The sequence below is a fragment of the Microcaecilia unicolor genome, chromosome 3 (assembly GCF_901765095.1).
Source record: "Microcaecilia unicolor chromosome 3, aMicUni1.1, whole genome shotgun sequence".
NCBI classification, from domain to species: domain Eukaryota; kingdom Metazoa; phylum Chordata; class Amphibia; order Gymnophiona; family Siphonopidae; genus Microcaecilia; species Microcaecilia unicolor.
In genome coordinates this window covers 371321085-371348483 of record NC_044033.1, presented here as the reverse complement: position 1 = coordinate 371348483, position 27399 = coordinate 371321085, and the positions used below count along the sequence as shown (strand labels likewise).

The 27399-nt window shown below is 43.8% G+C and overlaps 1 protein-coding gene across 2 annotated transcripts in view; it reads right to left on the bottom strand.

The window, feature by feature from the left end:
* Window positions 1–23825, bottom strand: part of GNPNAT1 (glucosamine-phosphate N-acetyltransferase 1) — a 76250-nt gene extending 52425 nt beyond the window's left edge. Inside the window, exon 1 of one of the 2 annotated variants that reach the window (XM_030198573.1) lies at window positions 23229–23825. The gene's annotated coding sequence lies outside the window, so the exon portion shown is untranslated. Of the gene's footprint in view, window positions 1–22916; window positions 23081–23228 lie in introns of those variants that run through there. The other variant, XM_030198574.1, reaches the window with a different exon arrangement.
* Window positions 23826–27399: the final 3574 nt, after the last annotated feature.

Below are 27399 nucleotides of genomic sequence, written 5' to 3'. Positions count from 1 at the left end.
AAATTACAGACCGGTCAGCCTGACGTCCGTGCCAGACAAAATGGTAGAGACCATTATAAAGAACAAAATTTCAGAGCATATACATAAGAATGGATTAATGAGACAAAGCCAACCAGATTTAGTGAAGGGAAATTTTGCCTCACCAATCTACTACATTTTTTTGAAGGTGTGCATAAACGTGGATAAGGGTAAGCCAGTCGATATTATGTATCTGGATTTTCAAAAGGCATTTGACAAAATACCTCAAGAAAGAATCCTGAGAAAATTAGAAGAAAAAAAGTCATTGGATAGGAGGTAATGTCCTATTGTGGATTAAAAACCTATTAAAAGATAGAAAACAGAGAATAGGGTTAAATGGTCAATATTCTCAATGGAGAAGAGTAGACAGTGGGGTTCCCCAGGGGACTGTGCTGGGACCGCTGCTTTTTAACATATTTATAAATGATCTAGACATGGGAATAACTAGTGAGGTAATTAAATTTGCCAATGACACAAAGTTGTTAAATTGCAAGAGGATTGTGAAAAATTGAAAGGAGGACCTTACAAGACTGTGCATCCAAATGGCAGATGATGTTTAATGTGAGCAACAGCAATGTGATGCATGTGGGAAAGAGGAAAAAGATCTAGGTGTCATCGTTGATACACTGAAACCCTCTGCTCAGTGTGCAGCAGCAGCTAAAGAAGCAAATAGAATGTTAGGAATTATTAGGAAAGGAATGGGAAACAAAAATCAGAATGTTATAATGCATTTGTATCACTCCATGGTGCAACTGCACCTTGAATACTGTGTGCAATTCTGGTCACTGCATCTCAAAAAAGATATAGCGAAATTAGAAAAGGTACAGAGAAGGGCGATAAAGGAGATGGGGTAACTTCCCTATGAGGAATGGCTAAAGCGGCTAGGGCTCTTCAGCTTGGAGAGGAGATGGCTGAAGGGAGGTAGACGTGAATCGCTTGTTTACTCTTTCCAAAAATATTAGAACTGGGGGGCACACAATAAAGTTACTAAATAGTAAATTTAAAACGAACCGGAGAAAATATTTCTTCCCTCAACGTGTAATTAAACTCTAGAATTCACTGCCAGAGAATGTGGTAAAAGAAGTCACCTAAGCAGGGTTTAAAAAAGGTTTGAATAGCTTCCTAAAAGAAAAGTCCATAAGCCATTATTAAGATGGACTTGGGAAAATCCACTGCTTATTTCTAGGATAAGCAGCATAAAATCTGTCTTACTATTCTGGGATCTTGCCAGGTACTTGAGACCTGGATTGGCTACTGTTGGAAAACAGGATACTGGGCTCGATGAAGCATCAGTCTGTCCCAGTATGGCAACACTTATGTTCTTATGCTGTTTAAAATGTGCAATTCAGGAATACTGATAAATTGTCAATCGCAATGTTTGTTTTTAAGCTCACTGTAACATATGGCATTAGTTTGTATATTTACTAAGTTAACATAAAAGTGTAGGGCCATTAATCAGGGAGGGAGGTCTGTTCTAGTGTGGTTGGTTGTGAGCGAGCGGGGGGGGGGCATGTTATGGGATCATTGGGACTGTTTATATATGGTATTGGCTACCTGATTGCCCGACTTATGTTTGTTTAAGGAAAATGTTTCAAGGCATTGGATGAGAGTAATACATTCTGAAGGGGGGGAGGGAATGTTAAAAGTTCTGATGATGAGATTATTGCTTTGCTTTGATCAGGTGCCTTTATTCTCAATTTTTTGTAAACTGAGTTTACCGGATGTTTGTTCTGTTGAATCATCAATAAAAAATCATTGAAATAAAATATGCAGTTCTGTAGGGTGCTCTCCATGTCAGTCAACTGTGTGGAAAAACAAACATTTACTGTACAACTGATGACCTCCTCTGTATCGGTTCTGTTTGCTCAATACAAGGTCTAAATTCCTGTTTTGTTTGTTTTGGTATTGGCACTGTATATTATGTTTGGTATATTACAGATATGAAAAAGGAAATTGCTTCCATCTGTAATATCCCTATCCAGACTTTTTTTTTTGTAAAGAAAACGTTAGTACCCATTTACTCATAAGAAGGGCACCATCAGCTTACTGTACATTGAGGCATATTTTCAAAGCACTTAGCCTTCCAAAGTTCCATAGAAACCTATGGAACTTTGGAAGGTAAGTGCTTTGAAAATATGTCTCATTATCTCCTTATACATGTCCGACATGAAATATACACCTTAAATCATCATCTGTGGAGGACTAATATAGCACCAAGATATGACTATACCTAGTGCACAGCTATTATGCACTATTTCAGTGCAGTACTGCATAGATGAAGCTAAAATTATATATCTAACAATGATCTGCTTTCAGCTTTCTCTCTTTTTTGTATTTTATCCGTTCAATTTCTCCCAACTTCAAGTCTCAGGTTTCTCTTTGCTGGTATCTGGCATTCCTTTCCTAATTATATAGTATTGTAAACTGTTTTATTATATTTGTTGTGAAAGGCAGTACATCAAGTCTGACAGTAAACAAAGATGGCTCCATCAAGAACAGAGCAATGATGGCAATGGTTTGACTACCACTCTCTCAAAGGAAATCTCCTATGGGCAAGTACAAAGGCAAGTCTTGATCTAACCCTTGGAGGCCCCTGCAGCTCCTGTGTTTGGCCCAATGGACTCTCTTTTGCATGAAGAACCACAGCAAGGATGCTCCAGAGTTTGTCCATTTTAAATACTGCATTTTGCAAATATTTTCAGAAAAGCCACTCCAGCAGTTTGTTACCGGTTGGTTTTCAGTTAAATTTGTACTTATTTATCACAGTCGTTCTATGGAGCTCTGTGCTAGAGGATGGCCAAAACCATTTTTGGTTGTTTTAGCCGAAACAAAACCTGCAACCAAATTTCGTCGCTTGGTTTCAGAGAAAACTGTGCTCCCAACTTCAAGTCTCAGGTTTCTCTTTGCTGGTATCTGGCATTCCTTTCCTAATTATATAGTATTGTAAACTGTTTTATTATATTTGTTGTGAAAGGCAGTACATCAAGTCTGACAGTAAACAAAGATGGCTCCATCAAGAACAGAGCAATGATGGCAATGGTTTGACTACCACTCTCTCAAAGGAAATCTCCTATGGGCAAGTACAAAGGCAAGTCTTGATCTAACCCTTGGAGGCCCCTGCAGCTCCTGTGTTTGGCCCAATGGACTCTCTTTTGCATGGAGAACCACAGCAAGGATGCTCCAGAGTTTGTCCATTTTAAATACTGCATTTTGCAAATATTTTCAGAAAAGCCACTCCAGCAGTTTGTTTCCGGTTGGTTTTCAGTTAAATTTGTACTTATTTATCACAGTCGTTCTATGGAGCTCTGTGCTAGAGGATGGCCAAAACCATTTTTGGTTGTTTTAGCCGAAACAAAACCTGCAACCAAATTTCGTCGCTTGGTGGCAAAACCCTTGTTGGCAAGCACAGTGGTCAGACGTCTTCTGTAGTTGATGATGAGGTTTGCACACATGTCAGGAGGAATTTTGGTCCACTCCTCTTTGCAGATCATCTCTAAATCATTAAGAGTTCTGGGCTGTCGCTTGGCAACTCGCAGCTTCAGCTCCCTCCATAAGTTTTCAATGGGATTAAGGTCTGGTGACTGGCTAGGCCACTCCATGACCCTAATGTGCTTCTTCCTGAGCCACTCCTTTGTTGCCTTGGCTGTATGTTTTGGGTCATTGTCGTGCTGGAAGACCCAGCCACGACCCATTTTTAAGGCCCTGGCGGAGGGAAGGAGGTTGTCACTCAGAATTGTACGGTACATGACCCCATCCATTCTCCCATTGATGCGGTGAAGTAGTCCTGTGCCCTTAGCAGAGAAACACCCCCAAAACATAACATTTCCACCTCCATGCTTGACAGTGGGGACGGTGTTCTTTGGGTCATAGGCAGCATTTCTCTTCCTCCAAACACGGCGAGTTGAGTTCATGCCAAAGAGCTCAATTTTTGTCTCATCTGACCACAGCACCTTCTCCCAATCACTCTCGGCATCATCCAGGTGTTCACTGGCAAACTTCAGACGGGCCGTCACATGTGCCTTCCGGAGCAGGGGGACCTTGCGGGCACTGCAGGATTGCAATCCGTTATGTCGTAATGTGTTACCAATGGTTTTCGTGGTGACAGTGGTCCCAGCTGCCTTGAGATCATTGACAAGTTCCCCCTTGTAGTTGTAGGCTGATTTCTAACCTTCCTCATGATCAAGGATACCCCACGAGGTGAGATTTTGCGTGGAGCCCCAGATCTTTGTCGATTGACAGTCATTTTGTACTTCTTCCATTTTCTTACTATGGCACCAACAGTTGTCTCCTTCTCGCCCAGCGTCTTACTGATGGTTTTGTAGCCCATTCCAGCCTTGTGCAGGTGTATGATCTTGTCCCTGACATCCTTAGACAGCTCCTTGCTCTTGGCCATTTTGTAGAGGTTAGAGTCTGACTGATTCACTGAGTCTGTGGACAGGTGTCTTTCATACAGGTGACCATTGCCGACAGCTGTCTGTCATGCAGGTAACGAGTTGATTTGGAGCATCTACCTGGTCTGTAGGGGCCAGATCTCTTACTGGTTGGTGGGGGATCAAATACTTATTTCCCTCTGCAGAATGCAAATAAATTCATATACTTTCCACAATGTGATTTTCCGGATTTAATTTGTGATGTGCTATCTCTCACTGTTACCAATAACCTACCCTTCAATTATGGGCTGCTCATGTCTTTGTCAGTGGGCAAACTTACAAAATCAGCAAGGGATCAAATACTTATTTCCACCATTGTATGTTATAAGCTCAATGCCCATTATTCGTATTCAATATTCATATTTGGCCAAACAGCAAAATATGCTATTTGGAACTTCTCTACATTTAAACCACCTATTAGTACCTGTGAAGAGAGAAGAACTTTTAGCCATCAAGTTCTCAAGTGCAAAGGGGACACTGGGCAAGTCCGATCAGTGCTATAACAACTACAGAACCTTCAAAAGGGGAGGGGTCCAGACTGGACTGAGGGGCTAACACATTGCAAGCCCAAACCAGCAGCCTCCTCGATTAAGGATTATTACGCAGTTTGCCCTACAAAGCTTTTAAGAGCTGGGGAGCAGGTGGGAGAAAGGCTCTCTCCTCGCCCTTTAGTGGCGACAGACCCGATGACACCTTCTAAGTCTCAGAAAATATTTGGGATTAAAGTCTCAAAGAGATCCAGGTAGCAAAATCCAAAATAGCGGACTTAGTAATGGCATGGCTGGAAGGCTTCGCTTAACACAAGACTATCTCTACTTCAGGAGGCAGATGAAAGCTTGTCTTTTCACCCAGACCTTTAATATAAGAAGTAACTTGGGGTCATGTGATGGTATCTTCCTGAACAGATGCGTCGCATCAGCTCTCCTCTCTAACCCCTCTAAAAACTCCCTTTTCTTTATCCTCTGCACAATGTTTTCCAAATAGCGATTCTGCCTTTCTAATCATCCGGGAAGCTGCTGTTCAAGTATAGGGTCTCTGTAAAGGCTGTTTACTGGTATGCTGTTGAAAACATCGCAGGTGCAGAAAGAACATGGTAAGGCTCCAGATACCAAAATGGCATCCGCCAGCTCCCGTGGTTGAACTTCGCGCCAGGTGCCCTGCACTCCCACCAGCTGCTGTGGAGGACTTGCAGCCCATCTGCTTATCCTCACAGCCTTCTCTGTGGTGACTCCCAGGTCCACCTGATCCTCCCAGGGCCTTTGCTCCAGGTGCTGCACGCATTTTCCCTATACACTTTGTATTTTCTCCCAGTTACTTCTTATGGCTCCAGTACACTTACCCTCTCCAAATGCTTCCCCTGTGGGTCAGCCCTAAGGAGGAAAAACTCTATAGATCTATTATCACTACTTTTATTTGGCATGCTAAGCAACCCCGCATTAGGTTTACTAAATTTACATTAGATAAGCATATGGGTGGGGTTTGACTTCCGGATCTTTGGTTATACAATGTGGCTACTTTACTGCGCTGGCTATATGAACTCCACACCACTTGTTCCTTTCCACTGGTTACATGAACTCCATACTACCTGTGTTCCTATTTTGCACCGGTGGGCTTGTGGCTTAATTGGTGCGCTCCCTACACAGTTTTTACAGTCCTGTCCTGCAAGGATAAGAAACACCTGGGTGCAACTGTTAACATGTTTTTCTGTGCCTGGTCTAGGTCTGTTTTATTAATGAATAAGCCACAAAAAAAGTGTACTAAATGACCAGATGACCACTGGAGGGAATCAGGAATGACCTCCCCTTACTCCTCCAGTCGTCTCTAACCCCCTCCCCCACCCCCAAAATGTGATTAAAAACATTATGCACCAGCCTCAAATGTTTATTTATTTACAGCCTCAAATGTTTATTTATTTACTTATTACAATAGGTTGGATGGGTGAGCTACTACTGAAAAAAGGGTGTGAGCAAAATCCAAATAACTAAATGTTATACTCAGGTCCATTACAACAGCATGCAGGTCCCTGGAGTAGTCTAGTGGTGGGTGCGGTGCACTGTAGACAGGTGGACCCAGGCTCATACCTCCCCACTACCTGTTACACTTGTGGTAGAAACTGTGAGCCCTCCAAAACTCATCAGAAACCCACTGTAGGTGCCCTATTCACCCATAATGGCTACTGTAGTGGTGTACAGTTGGTGTAGTGGGTTTTGGGTGGATCAGAAAACAAGATAAGGGAGCAACGGTGAGATGTGTACCTGGGAGTATTTATCTGAAGTCCACTGCAGTCCCCCCTAGGGTGCCTCATTGCTCTCCTGAGATGTCTAGGGGACCAGTCTACTAAGAATGCTACCTCCTCCTACATCCCACTGGTTTGATTTTGTACGTTTTTCACTTTGACTTTTTTTTTTCTTCCAAAAATGGACCAAAAAGAAATGCACAGAGCAAATAGCCATTTTGGGGGGGGGGGGAAAAAAAAAAAAGAGAAAAGAAAAACGTTTTTCTGTTTTGAAAATAGCAGCAAAACGTCTGAAGTTAGATTTGGACGTCATATCAAAAATGCCCCTCAGGACACATTCCTCAAAGCGGTCCAGCAACTGAAAATGCTGAAACTGTTACAGCAAAATGCATGGTCTGACAAACTAGATAGAGAAATTGGGTCCTACCTTATACATTTCTTTCCATTAGTCTTTCCCACTAAAGAGTGACTCGGGAACAAAGATTAATCTCATTCTCTCACGACAAAAAAAAAAAAAGTCTTTTTCCCGCCCGCACCCCATCCCCACAGTCTTAATTTTCTTCCCCGCATCTCCTTGCTCAAAGCTGAAAGACAATTTTATGCAATTTTATGGGTCTAACAGGCATTGTAAATAAACAACTTAGGCCTATAGTTTAAAAGACAAATAATAATTAATACTGAAAGTGAAACAATATTTAATACCGATAATGAAACACTAGTAATAATAAAATTCATTTTTCAATCCATGAACAGTAAATAACCACTGTTTCTGTGTTTAACTGAGTCCATTGATCCTGAATTGTATGACCAGCTAATGAGAACACACATTCAGATGTTTGTGGCTGGAACGGCCAAGATAATTTTGGCAGCAGATAAAAGCTTTCTCCAGACATCAGATGCCAAAAGCTTAACAAGTCATCTGAATAATCTGTGGAAGCCAGATATAAATCCAACTCATCAGATTCAGGCTCCACAGAAGTAACAGAGAAGTCAAGAAAATTATCAGCATTTAGCTTTGGTTTTTTGGAAGGAGGTGGAGTTTGACTTCATAAACAGTTGAGGAGGTGCCCATCAAATCAGTCTCAGGACGAACAGTAATGCCCAAGACCATCTTATGGATGCCCTCAATGGCAACCTGTCATTTCTCAGATTCCGAGGTTAGTATTACGCTTTAGGCACAGATCCATAAAGGCAGCTGTATAGTGAAGTTCATGCAAAGGGAAATGGCTGTCGAGAAAATGCCGCCGTTTTAGTTTAAGATCCTGAATTGGTTCAACTTCTTTACCAAGGACTGAAAGACTTTTTACCAGATTCACATGAACAGTGACTACTAGATGCAGCACTGGTGCAGTGCCCAAATTGGCTGAAATATCTGTATATTAAATATTGATTTGCATGTCAGCCAATCAATTGAAGATATCTAAAATTGTTTCTCTATTACTTCACAAAATTCATTACAGTATGCTCCTCCTGAAAGTCGCCTGCGTCCGGCCTTGCTCCGTTACTCACACTGAGACACATGCAGCCCCATCCCGGCCTCTGCCTCCTGCCATTGGTCATACAGTGCCATGCCCGATTAGCTGTCTGCTTCTTACACCTATGACAGCAGAATGATTTGTGGAAACGCTAACTGAAGGGCATCTTCCCTTCCCTCTTTGGCCACTGTGACACATCTACATGCTTTCCCATTGGTCTGCAAGCAAATGTTGTAGCCCAGAATGAAGAGAGGCCAAAAGCCAAAGTGACCCCAGCTGTAAATGCTGGTCTGGTTTGCCCCCATTACTGCAGAATTACTGCTATGACACTCCCCGTTTCCCCAGCAAAACCGCATAACCCTTTATTTTTTTGTATCACCGCAATAGCCATTACCATGTCACTCTCTACTTCCCACTATTCCAGAAGCTATGGGATAGATATGTCTCAGCTCAGTTTTCTCTCGTGGCATCCAGTCCAGCTCCTCAGTATTTATATAAGCAAGCAGTAAGGAGAAACTCAGAATAAACACAACAAATTTAAACAACTCGCTAACATAACATTAACCAGATAAGCAAACATGTCTGGACCTCTCTCATCTTTGAACAACTTGTAGAGAACAACAGATATGCAGGAAGTACTATGCAATGTGACATTCGCTTTTTGACCCATTACTTCGCACTGATTAAACCGTGGACGGGCCTCTAGGACAGTGGGAAGGACTAACAAAGAAAACGATCAGGAAAGACCTAATTTCTCCTTCAAATACGCAGCTTTCCATTATTGCAGAACCTGTGGGATGTTTAAGAGCAATCCCTAGAGTTGGTGGGATCCTGTCGTCGTCGCCACCACCCTTAGGACCAAAGCACCCAAACCGGCTTCCAGGCGCGCCACATCCACCTTGCAGTGCTTGCAAAGGTATGCAGCGTTGAAGACATCGCCGCCTTAGTCTCCACCCAGGATGCTGCTGTACACTTCGTAGAAGGAGCCCACTACTCCACAAACAAATAAGCTGATGTGAGAGTGTCCTTCAGCCATCTAGCATCTGTGGGCTAGGAAGCCATGAGGCTAAACCTCTGTTTACCAAAAAGCACAAACAATCCGTCTGATCTGCAAAACTCATTTGTGATTTCCAGTTATCTAATGAGAGCTCTATGCTTCAAGGGAGAATACCAAGTCTCTTCGTCCTCTCTGTGAAAGGACAAAAGCTCCACAGATTGGTTGAGATGAAATGCCAATACCACTTCTGGAAGAAAGGAAGGAAGAAACCGTGCACAGGGAAACCCCTGCCTTCATAAAGCAAAGAAGGGATCCCAGACAAGAGAGAGTCTGAAGATCCAAAACTCTGTGTGTCAATAGAACAGCCACCAAGAACACCATCAAGAATGCTGTCTTTAGAGTAAAATCTTTCAAGGAGGACTTCTGGAGTGGCTTAAAAGGAGACTTCTGAAGAGCCTGAAGGACTAGATTAAGGACTGGACATGGCGTATAAAAGGGACGCTGCAAACGGCCTGGTCCCCACAAGAATCCAATGATATCTGGGTGAGCTGCAAGAGATGTCTTCTGTAGTCAGCCCCTGAAACAGGCCAAAGCTGCAATCTGAACTTTTAGAGACCCAACACCAATTCTTTCTGAAGACCTGCCTGGAGAAACTGGATATGCGCAATCTAAGCACAACTCTCTCTCTCCTCAGAACACCAGACCTCAAACATCTTCCACACCCTCACATACACCATAGATAAAGTGTGTTTCCAAGCCTGAAACAAGGTGGCAATGACCAAATTAGAATAATCTTTTCGTCTCAATTGAGTCCTTTCAAAAGCCAAGCCGTAAGACCAAAGGGAAACGGATCCTCCATGAGCACCGGACCTTGCTTCTGTAGGCCGTGTACCTGCGGAAGACGGAAAGGACCTCCACCCAGTAGTTGAATCAAGTCGGCGTACCATGGCCTCTGTGACCAATCCAGAGCTACAAGAATTATTTCACCCCGGTACAATGTGGCCTTTTTCAAAAGACGACCTACCATGGGTCAAGGAGGGAAGACATGCAGTAGATGCATCTCCAGCCAGGGATGCAATAGGGCTATCGATCCCCAACAAGCCTGGTTCTGACAGCGGAAGAAATGGGCACTTTGGCATTCCTTTTTCATCAAGTCCAGTATCAGCTGGAAACCCTGGCTGGATAGTTCCATTCTCCCAGGTCCAAGGAGTGCCTGCTAAGGAAGTCCACCAGTTCCCCCAGTTCTTTCACCAAGTTACTGCGATCTCCAAATAGCCACGAAAGGGCTATTTAACGAGACGTGACTGACGCTGCATCCTCTGCCCGATGCCACAATCAGAGTTGCTGACGTGCTGTGACAACCAAAGACATACTGCAGGCTGTAACCCCTAATATGTCATAAATAGAATCTGCCAAGTAGGCCAACCCCGCTTCCAGCTAGGCATTATGGTGTCTGTCTTGTGTTACCAACTGCTGATGCCACTTCAGGCATGCTCTTGCCACAAACAAGCTGCATACTGTTGCTTGAAGGCCCAAGGAAGCCACCTCAAAGGCTTGTTTCAGCAAGCCTTCTAGCTTCCTATCCTGTAGGTCTTTTAGGGCAATATCCTCTTCCACCAGCAAGGTAGTGGTCTCAGTCACCACCGTAACTAAAAAGCCCACCCCGAGAAGCTGCAATTTACCTTTCTCCTTCGGAACTAATGGGTAGAGGCGAGCCATGGCTCTTCCCACTCTCAGCCCTACGTCTAACAAGACCCATTCTGCTGTCAAGCCCCCTCATGATCGATGAAAATGGAACTCCTGAAGATGAAACAGAAGGCTCTTCAATGGAAAGCAATACCAATGCCTCAGAAATAAGATTACAGAGCTCCTCTTTATGAAAGAACTTAAATACTTTCAGTTCATCTCCCATCTCTAACAGCTCCTTCAACAAGGACTCCTCTGAAGAGACCAAGGTCACATCAGATAAGGAAGAAGAAGCAAAGAGACTCATCTGCCCACTCCTTGGGTCTAAATGAGATCTCTTTGGAGCTGGAGGATCAGCAGGGTGAGAAACAAACACCCTGCAGCAACTCTCATTGTCCCTGCTTCAGTCAATAGGCCTTGTGTAAGAGCACTATATATAATTCCATAGAAACAAAGATCCCAATGCAGCTGAATGCTCTGTCAGGCTCTGAGGCTGTAAAACAGCAGCTGTGCTCCGTGCCTGATCAGTCAGAGGGTGCTCCTCACTGCCAGTCGGCCCTTACAAAATGCAGCCCGTTCCCATGCTCTCCTGCATCAAACTGGCACTGGCCCTGCTGGAGAACTTGAAGACCTCGGCATATTTGGATGCTAAACCAAACCCAAAGACATGCTGCCACTGACCATTTCCTCTGCATCGCATGCCAGTGGGTCCTACAGCACGAACACCACTTAAGTACCTCCACAGGAGCTGCCATTCACACCGAGTGTCACCAGAGAAGCACAATGTTTTCCAAGTCAGTATCCCTCCCCTGCACAAAGCAGGACTTGCAGCTCTCCAAGCAGTTCTGAGTCAAACTGTAGTCGGACTTACCACCATCAGCTGCTCCCCCCAAACTCGCAGTCTTCACAAATCTTACCAGAGATGAGAAAGGCTCAGGACTGATACTCTGACCCACGCTTTACATAAGTACATAATTATTGCCATACTGGGAAAGACCAAAGGTCCATCAAGCCCAGCATATTGTTTCCAAAAGTGGCCAATCCAGGTCACAAACACCTGGCAAGATCCCAAAAAAGAACAAAACATTTTATACTGCTTATCCCAGAAATAATGGATTGTCCCCAAGTCCATTTAATAATGGTCTATGGACTTTTCCTTTAGGAAGCCGTCCAAATCTTTTTTAAACTCCGCTAAGCTAACCACATTCTCTGGCAACAAATTCCAGAGTTTAATTACACATTGAGTGAAGAAACATTTTCTCTGTCATATCTCCCTTCAGCCGCCTTTTCTCCAAGCTGAAGAGCCCTAGCCGTTTTAGCCTTTCCACATAGGGAAGTCGTCCCATCCCCTTTATCATTTTCGCCGCCCTTCTCTGCACCTTTTCTAATTCCACTATATCTTTTTTGAGATGCAGCGACCAGAACAGAACACAATATTCGAGCTGCGATTGCACCATGGACCGATACAAAGGCATTATAACGTTCTCACTTTTGTTTTCCATTCCTTTCCTAATAATACCTAACATTCTATTTGCTTTCTTAGCTGCAGCAGTACACTGAGCACAAGTTTTCAACATATCATCAACGACGACACCTAGATCCCTTTCTTGGTCTTTGACTCCTAACATGGAACCTTGCATGACGTAGCTATAATTCAGGTTCCTCTTTCCCACATGCATCACTTTGCACTTGTTCACATTAAACGTCATCTGCCATTTAAATGCCCACAGGCTTATTTTCGAAAAAGGACGCCCATCTTCCCACACAAATCGGTATAATCGAAAGCCGATTTCGGGCGTCCCCAACTGCTTTCCGTCGCAGGGCTGACCAAAGTTCCTGGGGGCTTGTCGGAGGTGTAGTGAAGGCGGGACTTGGGCGTGCCTAACATTTGGACAACTTTACCTGGTCCTGTTTTTCTTACGACCAAGGCACAAAAAGGTGCCCGAACTGACCAGATGACCACCGAAGAGAATCGGGGATGACCTCCCCTTATTCCCCCAGTGATCACTAACCCCATCCCACCCTCAAAAAATATTTTGTGCCAGCCTCAAATGTCATACTCAGGTCCATCACAACAGTATGCAGGTCCCTGGTGGGTAGTTTTAGTGGGTGCAGTGCACTTCAGGCAGGCAGACTCCGGCCCACCCACCCCACCCCCCCACCTGTTACGTTTGTGGTGGTAAATATGAGCCCTCCAAAACCCACCAGAAACCCACTGTACCCCCATGCAGGTGCCCCCCTTCACCCGTAAGGGCTATGGTAGTGTACAGTTGGGGGTAGTGGGTTTTGGGGGGCTCAGCACACAAGGTAAGGAGGGAGCTATGTACCTGGGAGCTTTTTATGAAGTCCACAGCAGTGCCCCCTAGGGTGCCCTGTTGGTGTCCTGGCACGTCAGGGGGACCAGTGCACTATGCATGCTGGCTCCTCCCACGACCAAAGGGCTTGCATTTGGTCGTTTATGAGATAGGCATCCTTAGTTTCCATTATCACCGAAAATCAGAAACAACCAAGTCTAAGGACAACCTAAATTTCAAGATTTGGCCGTCCCCGACCATATTATAGAAACGAAAGATGGGCGTCCATCTTGTTTCGATAATACTGGTTTCCCCGCCCCTTCACTGGGACGTTTTGTGAGGACGTCCTCAGCAAAACTTGGGCGTCCCCTTTGATTATGCCCCCCCCCCCCCAAGTCTCGTAAGGTCCTCTTTTAATTTTTCACAATCCTCCTAATATTTAACGACTTTGAATAACTTTGTGTCAGCAGCAAATTTAATTACCTCACTAGTTACTCCCATCTCTAGGTCATTTATAAATATGTTTAAAGCAGCGGTCCCTGCACAGACCTTCCTTTTTCCTTCTCCTCTCTTTAAGGTTGTTGTGTTGGAAAAGGAGAACTCCACAGACAATAAAGGAGAGGTGAAGGGAGGGAAGAAATAAATTTGCAGGTTCCACAGACAGGGTTCTGAAGATCTGATTCTGCAGACTCAAGCCACCTGCAAAGCTCAGCTGGGGACCACATGACCAACTGGACCAGAAGCAAATCACTCCAAACCAGAGGCTGAAAAGCGTGTCCATCCTCCTGCTGCAGCTGGAAAATATGGAGGAGCTGGACTGCCAAGACAGAGATGTCTCAGCTCAGTTTTCACTTCTCTATCTCCACACAACTATCCCACAGGTTCTGGAAGAGTTGGGAGCTACATCACGGAAATGTTTAATAAGGTTCCAGAGCACAACCTTCTGCCTGCCACTTTTTACAAGGCACAAGTTGTAGTCCTAAACAAATCAGTGAAAATAGACACAGCCTGTGCTAGTTATAGACTATTGCTCTATTAAATACTGATATGAAAATTGTTATTAAGGCTGGAAATATTTTGCCACGGCCAATACACTAGGATCAAACTGGTTTTGTGAACGGATGGCTTTTGAGAGATGGAAATATTTTGCCACGGCCAATACACTAGGATCAAACTGGTTTTGTGAACGGATGGCTTTTGAGAGATAATGTGCGGTGGGCAGTAGGGCTCCTCAAGCATATAAGGCAACGTGCACTGTAGTAGGCGCCAAAAAAAGCCATTGATAAGGGTGGAGTGAGTTTTTTATTTTCTGTATTGGAGAAGGTAGACTTGGGTGGGAATTTTGGTGCCTGGGTAAATTCATTATACTCCTCAATAGCAAGATTGTGATCAATGGAGTCCTATGAGGCTTTCCCTCCACAGAGGAGATTCAGCCAAGGCTGCCCAATGTCACCATTCCTTTTTGCACTAGCCACTGAACCTCTAGCCTGCTGGATTTGCAAACAAGTATGTCTAGCCTATAATGGTTGGGGGGGGGGGGAGGAACATTATTATAATCAGATGGCATTACTTTTTGTTCGAAGTCCCAAAGACACTCTACCTCATCTAATGGAAGAAATTGACACAATTTGAAAAGTTCTCAGGGAATAAAATGAGCAAAGATAAAACTGAAGCTATTCTGTGTAATCTGAGTGACCAGGGTATGCCCTCTGACTTCCCTTTTAAAGCCACTTCTAACGGGTTTCGATATTTGGGAGTACGACTCTCAGAATCCAGCTGGTTTATTTCAACAGAATCATATCCCTCTTGTTGCCGCAATTAGAAAGCAGCTGGATGGATGGTGTCACCTGATGCCGACAGGGCAGGGAAGAGTTACAGTAGTGAAGATGATGATCCAACCCAAACTTTTATTTCTATTTGCTCAATTACCTGCTAGAATACCCCAAAGTTATCTTAGGGCCTGGGACAAATTGCTGCAGTCCTTTTAATGGCAGGGTAAGAGATCAAAGGTTTTCCTACAGCGCCTCAAGGGCCCCTATAACAAAGGCGCATTTGTATTTTTATCGCATGCTAAAAAAACGCTAGCATACCTTTGTAAAAGACCCCTCAAGTTAGCTCCTGAACAAGGTGGTGTAGGGTTTTCAAATCTGTATCATTACAAGGCTGCAGTTCTTAAAGCTCTAAAAGGCCATAGTGAGTATGACGTCGGTGCCGGGGAAAATGGTAGAGGCTATTATTAAAAACAAAATTACAGAGTACATCCGAGGACAAGAATTACTGAGACCAAGTCAGCACGGCTTTTGTGTGGGGAAATCTTCCCTGACCAATTTACGTCAATTCTTTGAAGGAGTAAACAAACATGTGGACAAAGGGGAACCGGTTGATATTGTGTATCTGGATTTTCAAAAGGCGTTTGACAAGGTACCTCATGAAAGGCTACAGAGGAAATTGGAGGGTCATGGGATAGGAGGAAATGTCCTATTGTGGATTAAAAACTGGTTGAAGGATAGGAAACAGAGAGTGGGGTTAAAGGGGCAGTATTCACAATGGAGAAGCGTAGTTAGTGGGGTTCCTCAGGGGGTCTGTGCCAGGACCGCTGCTTTTTAATATATTTATAAATGATTTGGAGATAGGAGTAACTAGCGAGGTAATTAAATTTGCTGATGACACAAAGTTATTCAAAGTTGTTAAATCGCAACAGGATTGTGAAAAATTACAAGAGGACCTTACGAGACTGGGAGACTGGGCGGCTAAATGGCAGATGACGTTTAATGTGAGCAAGTGCAAGGTGATGCATGTGGGAAAAAAGAACCTGAATTATAGATACGTCATGCAAGGTTCCACATTAGGAGTTACGGACCAAGAAAGGGATCTGGGTGTCGTCGTCGATAATACACTGAAACCTTCTGCTCAGTGTGCTGCTGCGGCTAGGAAAGCGAATAGAATGTTGGGTATTATTAGGAAAGGTATGGAAAACAGGTGTGAGGATGTTATAATGCCGTTGTATCGCTCCATGGTGCGACCGCACCTTGAGTATTGTGTTCAATTCTGGTCGCCGCATCTCAAGAAAGATATAGTAGAATTGGAAAAGGTGCAGTGAAGGGCGACTAAAATGATAGCGGGGATGGGACGACTTCCCTATGAAGAAAGATTAAGGAGGTTAGGGCTATTCAGCTTGGAGAAGAGACGGCTGAGGGGAGACATGATAGAGGTATATAAAATAATGAGTGGAGTGGAACAGGTGGATGTGAAGCGTCTGTTCACACTTTCCAAAAATACTAGGACTAGGGGGCATGCGATGAAACTACAGTGTAGTAAATTTAAAACAAATCGGAGAAAATGTTTCTTCACCCAACGTATAATTAAACTCTGGAATTCGTTGCCGGAGAAAGTGGTGAAGGCGGTTAGCTTAGCAGAGTTTAAAAAGGGGTTGGACGGTTTCCTAAAGGACAAGTCCATAAACTGCTACTAAATGGACTTGGGAAAAATCCACAATTCCGGGAATAACATGTATAGAATGTTTGTACGTTGGGAAGCTTGCCAGGTGCCCTTGGCCTGGATTGGCCGCTGTCGTGGACAGGATGCTGGGCTTGATGGACCCTTGGTCTTTTTCCAGTATGGCATTACTTATGTACTTAAGTTACAGAAACACTGGGTGCACCTTGAGCAATCACTTATTGCTCCCTACTCAATTTTCTATTGTACCAAACTGAAATACAGAGGTTAATGCTAAAAAAGGGGAAGTTGTAAGACTTTCTTGGACTCAATGTAAAATCTGGGAAACTACTAAATCGGCTCAGGGCACCAGCGTGGTTAAAAGGTGAAGTAAAAGAGGCTAGTACAACCAAAAGATTGTCCTTCAAAGAACGGAAAAAACATCCAAATTAAGAAAATAAGAAGCAACATAAGCACTGGCAAGTCAGATGCAAAGCATCAATAAAGAAGGCTAAAAGAGAATATGAAGAGAAACTTGCTGTAGAGGACAGAACTCACAGTAACAACTTTTTTAGGTACATCAGAAGCAGAAAGCCTGCGAGGGAATCCGTGGGACCGTTATATCACGAAGGAACAAAAGCAGCGCTCGGGGAAACTGAATGAATTCTTTGCTTCTGTCTTTACAGAAGAAGATGTAAGGGATCTGCCTTTACCGGAAATGATTTTCAAGGGTGATGATGCGGAGGAACTGAAAGAAATCTTGGTGAACCTAGAAGATGTACTGTGCCAAATTGACAAATAAAGAGTAGTAAATCACCTAGACCGGATGGCATACATCCAAGGGTACTCAAAGAACTCAAGCATGAAATTGCTGACCTGCTGTTAGTAATATGTAACCTGTTGTTAAAATCGTCCGTAGTACCTGAAGATTGAAGGGTGGCCAATGTGATGCTGATTTTTTAAAAGGGTTCTAGGAGTGATCCGGGAAATTAGACTGGTAAGCCTGATGTCGGTGCAGGGCAAAACAGTGGAAACTACTATAAAGAACAAAATTACAGGACACGTAGACAACATGGTTTAATGGGGCAGAGACAGAATGGGTTCAGCCAAGGGAAGTCTTGCATCATCAATTTGCTCCATTTCTTTGAAAGCATGAATAAACATGCGGATGAAGGTGAGTCTGTTGATGTAGTGTATCTAGATTTTCAGAAAGCTTTTGATAAAATTCCTCATGAAAGACTCCTGAGAAAATTAAAGGGTCATAGGATAGGGGGCAAGGTTCTGGTGTGGATTGGTCATTGGACAGAAAACGTCATTTCTCTCAATGGAGGTGGAGGATGAACAGTGGAGTGCCACAGGGATCTGTATTGGGACAGATGCTATTTAACATATTTATAAATGATATGTAAATTGGAACGAGTGAGGTGATTAAATTTGCAGAGGATACAAAACTATTCAAGGTTGTTAAAACACGTGCGGACTCTGAAATATTGCAGGAAGACCTTAGGAAATTGAAAGATTGGGCATCCAAATAGCAGATGAAATTTAATATGGACAAATGCAAGGTGGTGCACATTGGAAAGAATAATCTGAATCATAGTTACCTGATGCTAGGGTCCACTTTTTTTTTTTTTTTGGGGGGGGGGGGGGGGGGGGGGTCAGTACTCAAAAAAGAGATCTGGGTGTCGTTGTAGATAATACGATGAAATCTTCTGCTCAGTGTGTGGCGGCGGCGGCAGCAGCCAAAAAAGCTAACAAGGTGCTAGGAATTATTAGGAAACGGATGGTGAATAATACCAAAAATACTATGCCTTTGCATCACTACATGGTGTGACCGCACCTTGAGTATTGCGTTCAGTTCTGGTCACTGTATCTCAAAAAAAGATATAGCAGAATTAGAAAAGGTTCAAAGAAGAGCAACCAAAATGATAAAGCAGGTGGAACTCCTGTCATATGAGGAAAGGCTAAAGAGGATAGGGCTCTTTAGCTTGGAAAAGAGACGGATGAGGGGTGACTGAGATCTACAAAATCCTGAGTGGTGTAGAATGAGTAGAAGTAGATCAATTTTTTTACTCGTTCCAAAAGTACACAGACTAGTGGACACTTGAGGAAGTTAAATGGAAATACTAAAAACAAAAAAACAGAATCAGAGGAAATATTTTATCCACTCAACACATAGTTAAGCTCTGGAATTCTTTGCCGGAGGATGTGGTAACAGCTGTTACAGTATCTGGGTTTAAAAAAGGTTTGGACAAATTCCTGGGGGAAAAGTCCATAGTCTGCTATTGAGACAGACGTGGCGAAGCAACTGCTTGCCCTGGGATTGGTAGCAAGGAAAGTTGCTGCTAATTGGGTTTCTGCCAGGTACTTGTGACCTGGCTTGGCCACTGTTTGGAAAACAGGATACTGGGCTAGATGGATCATTGGTCTGACCCAGTATGGCTACTCTTATGTTCTCCCAGCAAGTAAACTGAGAGATCATGTCCCATTCTCCACGAGTCCATTGCTGGAGAACCTAGAAAACTTGACTATGGGAAAGTGTGTGGACCTGATATTGTCTTATCAGATGTTTCAATACATCATGGTCACTAAAATTCCCTTTTACCAATACTGTCAAATGCAGGACTCCCTGATGCAGAGCCAGCTTAACCATTGGACCAGATGAGGTTCTGGACTAGTGCACCAGCGATTAAGGGCACCAAAATGCCCAGCTTCTGACCTCACCTGGTCTACAGTACAGACACAGTAATGATTACTGTGATAAATTACCACAGTAATGGGGATTTAAAAAGAAATTATGCTGTACTGCTGCAGTAATGGTATGATGTTATGCAGTAGTGCCCAATATGGCTGCTTCTTCAAAATGACGAGGCCGCCCCTTGAAGACTCGGCAGCCATTCTGAAGAAGCGGCGGTATGCGATAACAGATGTGGCATGTTTTCCTGGGGTAGAAATGTTAACCTGTACTGGGATGAGCTCTGACCTGCAGCATTTTTCCTGGAGATGGTTAAAGAGTCACTCATTGTCTTATCTTCCCATCACACATGAACATCATTTGCTGGGGTCAAATTGTTCCAGTTCTGCCTTTTCATTACCACTTGTTACACAATAATGGGGCTATATATTAGAGGCAGAGTCTCTCTCTGAACACCACAGCCTCCAGAATTGCTGTGTTCTCTGGTTCTGCACATCCGTCTTCCTCTCTCTCCACTTTTGTGTGTGTATATCTTTGTCTTCCTATCACTAAAAAAAAATCAAAACGAAGATACAAATGGTGAGTAGATTTGTTTGGGCTTTGCAGGATACTCTATTACCTGCAATCTATCAGGAATCCAAAGAAAATCTTGAAGCACATTTGTTTATAAAGATAAAAGAAGACCAAGACGTATTATCTCTTATTTTTTGAAAATACCATTGGTTAACGATAAAATGCAATGTTAAAGTCTTTTGTTTGATTTTTAAATCAATATTTGGTTTAAATTCTGAAGGATTAAGTGGGCTGCTGGTTTTTCCATTTGTAGAAAGAAACTTAGGCTTCTTGAGAACTATAAAGTTGGGTTTTCCTCATTAAAAGAGCATTTATTTTAAATCTGTTCTCAAAGCCTTTTTTTCCTTTTGCTGGGGCTAGAATATAGAACAGATTACCTTTGGAATTAAGGCTTGCACTTTTCTGCCGTCATCTACTATGTTACTATGTTAATAAACTTACATATTTGAATAATAATTTTGTTTTAAGTTAAAGTTTGTTTAGATTTTATAACTGTAGTTAATGTACTCTTGTTAGATTGTTATTCTCTCCTGATTTTTGGAGTTTCCTTTTATTAATTGTAAGCCCCTTTGAATCCTTTGGAATAATGGCAGTATAGAAAACTCAGATAGTGTAGTATTTGATAGAGTGACAAAAAGAGAAAGATGTTTGGGAGATAAAATTGGATAGAAAAGAACAAGATTGTACTAGAAGCATAGAGGAATAGAAAACCAGATCATAGAGAAATATTGCATATAGGGACACAGAGAGATGCTAGAGAGAGAGAGAAATAGATGGGAGGGATAGAAAGAGGTAATAGATGGCTAGAAAGATTATATGTAGAGAAATGTATATTTAGAAGGCTAGAAGGGGGATAATGAAGGGGAGAGGAATGATACAAATATAGAGACTGACAGAGAATTTATATGATACAGACAGATACTGTAGTGTGACACCAGAAAGGTTTTAATTTCAGAAAGCAGAAAGGGAAAAAATCACATGAACCCACTGAAAATATAAATAAAATTGATAAAAGAATAACAGCAGAACTGCATATAGGTGAAACTTTTCCGACTATTACAAATTTTTAGAGAAGCAAAGCTTTTGGGACAACTAATGGCCTTGTTCTAGGCAATATTGTAGTCGCAAAAGATTTTATCTTTTATGGATCAGTTTTTATACTGAAGATCTTGGGACAAAGTCTGTGGGTACTTTTAGCCTAAGTATTTGCCTTCCTTATCCTAAACACATTCCTAGGAAATCCTCCTTTAAATGGTGATTTGTTACTTTTGTAGAGCCAGAACCTGATAAGTTGGAGTTGTATTTACCTAAGTTGTTTATTTATAATGCCTGTTAGGCCCATTGCATAAAACCTTCCTTTCAGCTTTGAGCAGGGAGAGGCGGGGTATAAAATTAAGATTGTGGGGATGGTGAGGGGATTGTGATGGAGTTACGAAGTCTGCTTGACTGCAGGGATGGGGTGGGGAAAGAATTTTGGGGAGAGGGAAAGGAAATGAATGTTTGTCCTCATGTCACTCTCTGGTCTACAGGTTAAACCTTTTTTTCACTCTCCTAGGTCCAGTCTAGTCTCTCCCTTTCTATTTTCCCTCTTCCTGTGAGGCTAGTGCTGCTCCCTCTCCTGTGGTCCTGTAAAGTTTGTCAGTCACCAGTTACAGCAGCGTGACAAGTTGCCTTCGGCCAGCCCGTATCTTCCCTCTACCACGCCCTGCCTCCTCTGATGCAATTTCCTATGGGAAGGACGCAGCAAAGCGAAGACCCAGGAACTAGACTAAGGCAGCCTATCATGCTGCTGCCGACCAACAAACTTTACAGTACCATGAGGGGGTGAGAAAACAGTGCTGGACCAGTGGGGATGGGTATAGAGGAGGGGAAAAAACAACAGTGGACCGGGGAGGGGGGGGGGTTAGGGTGTCAAGCCCATGGTGAGGAGAGGAGGTCAGAGGGGTACTTGAAGCAATGCAATAGTGGGGGTGGAGGCACTGCCAAAGGAAGTTGGCTCAGGGTGCCACTATCCCTTGAACCACTCTGTCCCAACACACCCTGATGCCAAAATGAATTTGCATAGAAAGTCTACAGATCTCAAACGAAAAAAAAAACTTTTTAAAACTCCAATGGACAAAACCATATTGACTAGACTATTAGTCATCACTGCACACTGAGCAGAGGATTTCAACGTATCATCAATGATGACACTTGGATCCTTTTCCTGGTTTCACTTACCCCAAGATTGACTGGATAAATGTCAAATCGGGCAACTTTAGGAGGTAAAGTTCCTAGATAAAATAAATGACAAATTCATGAAACAGCTGGTTTTAGGAACCAAGATGAGGGGGCACAATTTTAAGTCAAGTTTGCAGGCCTTGGTGTGAGAGATCATGGCGCTGGTCCAGATGACACTAACCTATCTATATGTTCCATCTTTGCTTATACCCTTCATTATCAATTAAAATGTTCTATTACATATTGTGTTGACATTGTAAGTAGTATACTATGCCATACTTTGTATTGTTATTTGAATATTTTTGAAGCTGTAATTGCCTACTGCTCACGTTTGATTTATTCATACTGTACATGGCCTTGAGTGAATTCCTTCAAAAAAGGCGGTAAATCCTAATTAAAAAAATAAACTATATGTATGTTCATCCAGGATATTACACTTTATTATAACACTGCTGGTTATGTATTCTTGCTACTGATACTTTAGAATGGTCAATATAAATTAAAAAAAAAAAAAAGGACTGGTCATTTCAACTCATGCTTAGCTTTGATCCTGCTCAAATATTCTCCAGCACAACTAGGAAACTGCCAGAAACGTTTAATCAGGATACAGTACTGTCGGATATACGAGACCAACCTTTAGTGACAGTCCAAAGATCAGATAACTTGATGGCACTGAATACGAACGGATGGCCAAAATATATGAACCTGAACTGAGAAAGTTAATTACCATCACCTCTGAACTCAATCTAAAGCCCACACTAGACCAAGGTAGGGCAGTTGTGCTGCCCAGTTCCAAAGTATGTAACCTTAAAAGTCTGTTTCATGTTATTCCTAAGAGCGCGGCTGTGACATCTTACCCGAGTATCAATGAGTGCAAGTTGCGGAGAGAGCTCAATCCCTTTGGGGTCTCTAATTTTCATTCTCTCTCTCTCTCCCGACTCCCGCGTGGCCGTGGCACGGTGGAAGGGGAACTCGCAAAGCATTAAACCCGGTCCAGGAGCCAGGCCGAGTCGCCGATCAGTAAAAAGGGGCAGGAGGACTCAGACTACCAGTCAGGAGCGCGCGCGCCGTGGACCTTCCTTACCCCCCCCCCCCCCCCCCCCCCCCCCGGAGCCCTCTGCTACACAGACTCCCGGGAGCGCTGCCCGAGTACGGACCCACACACTTACCCTTTCGGGAGCGCAGGACGGTGAAAAACGACTTCGCACAGAGCAGCCACACTCACCGGCCAACACAGTAATGACGTGGCCCCCTGAGGCGCCACGAGGAAAAAAAAAGGCGCAGCCGCGGCCAGTCCCAGCTGAAGAATCCGGCACGCCTACGGGCCTCTGACGCTACAGACCTGCCAAGCGCTAGCCCCGCCCTTCCCAAGAGTTTCCTATCACCATGGCAACCCCTACGAGGTCTGGGGAGCACCGTGACCCAGGAGGTTTAATGTAAATATATCTCGAACTTGGAAGCACCATTGCCAGTTTTAAATTGGGCCACTTTTAAAGATGACTCCAGGAATGCTTTTTACGGTTGTGGGTTACTGTGTTAACTGCTCTGAAGTGTGTGTAGCAGTCACTGGAGTTTAGAATTCCAAGCCGGCTCAGTCTGGTGGTGTTCCGGGCTCCGACCGCCTCTCTGTGTATTCATAGCCTCATTCAGATGCTCCAATAGCCTCGCTCAGTGCATTCGCAGCTTCTCTTGTGTCTCACTCTCAGTGGTGTCACGCCTCATTCTGGAGTCTGGACTGGTGTTGCGCCACGCGCACAGTGTCAACGCGGAGTTTGGAGGCTATGGAAGAAGATATGAAGATTAAGGAGGTTGGATAAAACAGGAGACGAAGTGACATCAAAAAGTTGAAACCCATTAGGTACGTCTCTGTTTCCTCTCCCCCCCCCCCCCCCATCGAAGCCGTCATCGCCATACACTCAAAACAAAGCATGCAATCAAATCTATGAGTTGCTGTATGCACCCATATTGTCGTTCTTTATTGTTGTTGGTAGCATTTAATCTCACTTATATTTTCAAACATGCCAGTTTGTTCAGCATACCTTCATGCAGAAGTCCAGAATCACTCTAAATGTACCAACATTGTCCAGTTCAACCAAGTTTATACAAAAGTAATTATGTTAAGTGGAAAATAAATCTGTTAGGTCAGGCTGCCTGCTATCTGAATATTCCATCATTCTTTTATTATAGCTACTATGTCTTACATATTATGGGCATTTGCTTTAAACTTTGATTGTTTTAATTTGTTTATCCAGACCTTACATGCAGATGGTTGGCTTTTTAAACCCAAAGGTGAATCAATAGGACAGTTTTAGTCAACTCAGTCATACAAAAGGAAGGAATGCTCAAAAACAAACACAGGAGAAAAGGAGGAGGGAGGGGATATGCAAGAAAAATATTATTTTGACTTTTAAAATCACTTGCTCATGAAACATGTTCAAAACAGAATAATCCATTTGTGTATCTAAAAGGTAAACTTCTACAAAATAGTTCCATTGTGTCCCACAGATCAATCCAGAGACTTGTGGGTTATGTCCCTCAACCAGCAGATGGAGACAGAGAGAACTACTACTACTACTACTACTACTACTACTATTTATCATTTCTATAGCGCTACAAAGCGTACGCAGCGCTGCACAAACATAGAAGAAAGACAGTCCCTGCTCAAAGAGCTTACAATCTAAGAGACAAAAAATAAAGTAATCAAATCAATTAATGTGTACAGGAAGGAGGAGAGGAGGGTAGGTGGAGGCGAGTGGTTATGAGTCAAAAGCAATGTTAAAGAGGTGGGCTTTCAGTCTAGATTTAAAGGTGGCCAAGGATGGGGCAAGACGTAGGGGCTCAGGAAGTTTATTCCAGGCGTAGGGTGTAGCGAGACAGAAGGCGCGAAGTCTGGAGTTGGCAGTAGTGGAGAAGGGAACAGATAAGAAGGATTTATCCATGGAGCGGAGTGCACGGGAAGGGGTGTAGGGAAGGACGAGTGTGGAGATATATACTGTGGAGCAGCAGAGTGAGTACATTTATAGGTTAGTAGAAGAAGTTTGAACAGGATGAGAAAACAGATAGGGAGCCAGTGAAGCGACTTGAGGAGAGGGGTAGTATGAGTAAAGCGACCCTGGCGGAAGACAAGACGGGCAGCAGAGTTTTGAACCGATTGGAGAGGGGAGAGGTGACTAAGTGGGAGGCCAGCAAGAAGCAGATTGCAGTAGTCTAAACGAGAGGTGACAAGGGTGTGGATGAGGGTTTTGGTAGAGCGCTCGGAAAGAAAGGGGCGGATTTTACGGATGTTGTAAAGAAAGAAACGACAGGTCTTGGCGATCTGCTGGATATGAGCAGAGAAGGAGAGAGAAGAGTCAAAGATGACCCCAAGGTTTCGAGCTGAGGAGACAGGGAGAATGAGAGAGCCATCAACAGAAATAGAAAATGGGGGGAGTGGGGAGGTGGGTTTGGGGGAAAAAATGAGAAGCTCGGTTTTGGTCATGTTTAATTTCAGGTGGCGTTGAGACATCCAGACAGCAATGTCAGACAAGCACGCTGAAACTTTGGTTTGGATGCAAGGTGAGATATCAGGGGTAGAAAGGTAGATTTGGGAGTCATCAGCATAGAGATGGTAGGAAAAGCCATGGGATGAGATTAATGAACCAAGGGAAGAAGTGTAGATAGAAAAGAGGAGGGGACCAAGAACAGAACCCTGAGGTACGCCGACAGCCAGAGGGATAGAAGTAGAAGAGGATCCACCAGAGTGAACACTGAAGGTGCGGAGGGAGAGGTAGGAAAGGACAGAGCCCTGGAATCCAAGTGAGGACAGGGTATCGAGGAGTATGCTGTGATCAACAGTGTCAAAAGCAGCGGAAAGATCAAGAAGAATGAGGATGGAATAGAGACCTCTGGATTTAGCCAGTAATAGGTCATTGGAGACTTTAGTAAGCACAGTTTCGGTTGAGTGGAGAGGGCGAAAACCAGATTGTAGTGGGTCAAGAATAGCATGTGAGGAGAGAAAATCAAGGCAGCGGTGGTGAACAGCACACTCAAGTAATTTGGAGAGAAAAGGGAGGAGGGAGATGGGTCGGTAATTAGAGGGGTAATTAGGGTCGAGTGAAGGCTTCTTAAGGAGAGGTGTGACCACAGCATGTTTAAAGGCAGTAGGGACAGTTGCAGTGGTAAGTGAGAGGTTGAGAATGTGACAGATAAAAGGAATAAGAGCAGGTGAGATGGCATTAAGAAGGTGGGTGGGAATGGGATCAGAGGAACAGGTGGTACATTTTGAGGAGGAAAGGAGAAGTGTAGTTTCCTCTATAGTAACTTCAGGAAAGGAGGAAAAGGAATGAGGGGAAGGAGAGAGAGGGGAACGGACTAGTGGAGGGAGAGGTGGCGAGGTAGAGAATTCAAGGTTTATCTTTTGAACCTTGTCGTGAAAGAATTCAGCAAAGGTCTGAGGAGATAATGAAGGGGGAGTTGGGGGGAGGGGACACCTTGAGGAGAGAGTTCAATGTGGTGAAGAGAACTCGAGGGTTAGAGCCAAGGTTTGTTATATGTGGTCATGTGCAGCCATCCAAACCTCAGTATTCTCCCTATCTAGCAGGTGGAGGGTCATACCAGTGCAGCTCTGTAGTGATCTGGCTCCTTTCCCGTTCCCTCACATACTGTTGAGCCTGTAATGGGGTCGAGGAGCTGATGTCCAGCTTTGGATATACCTAGTGGTGCCAGGTCCCTTCCCGCCTCCCCTACCAGCCTCCCAAATTTCCTTCTGGGTCTAGGGTCTGGCTCTGTTCCTCTCCTGCCTCTTCAATTTAATTTCAATATATTCTATCACCTTTATAACACCAGGCTCCCCAAGGCATATTACAACAGTTAAGATGAACCCATCAGGAAACAGGATATCCTCACTGAAATCTGACCATCTGTATTGTAAGCAGTGTAGAAAATTGAGCACAATATATAAAGTTTATAAGTGCTGTTTCTACCAGCTATAATATTTTTTAAAGCTGTTTTAGTGATATTCAATTTTTGTTTCATGATATTTATATCTACGTATGGGACGCTTTCGAGCCGGCGCCGTTGGAAGAGGAGGGAGGCTACCTCCCTCCTCCACCAAAGGTAGGGAGGGTGGGGAAGAGCCGCTAAGACCACCAGGGGGGGTGGTTGGGGATTGACTCGCAGCCCACTGGGCCACCAGCGCTCCATTCATGTGAGGGGATGCTAGAGGGGATTAGGGGGGCTGGAGACCCACCAGATCTCTAGCCCCCTTGCACCTGTGTTTGGGGGACTGGGGGGTTTGACTCATGGCCCACTGGGCCACCAGGGCTTTATTTAAGGGGATGCTAGGGAGGGTAGGGGGGGTAA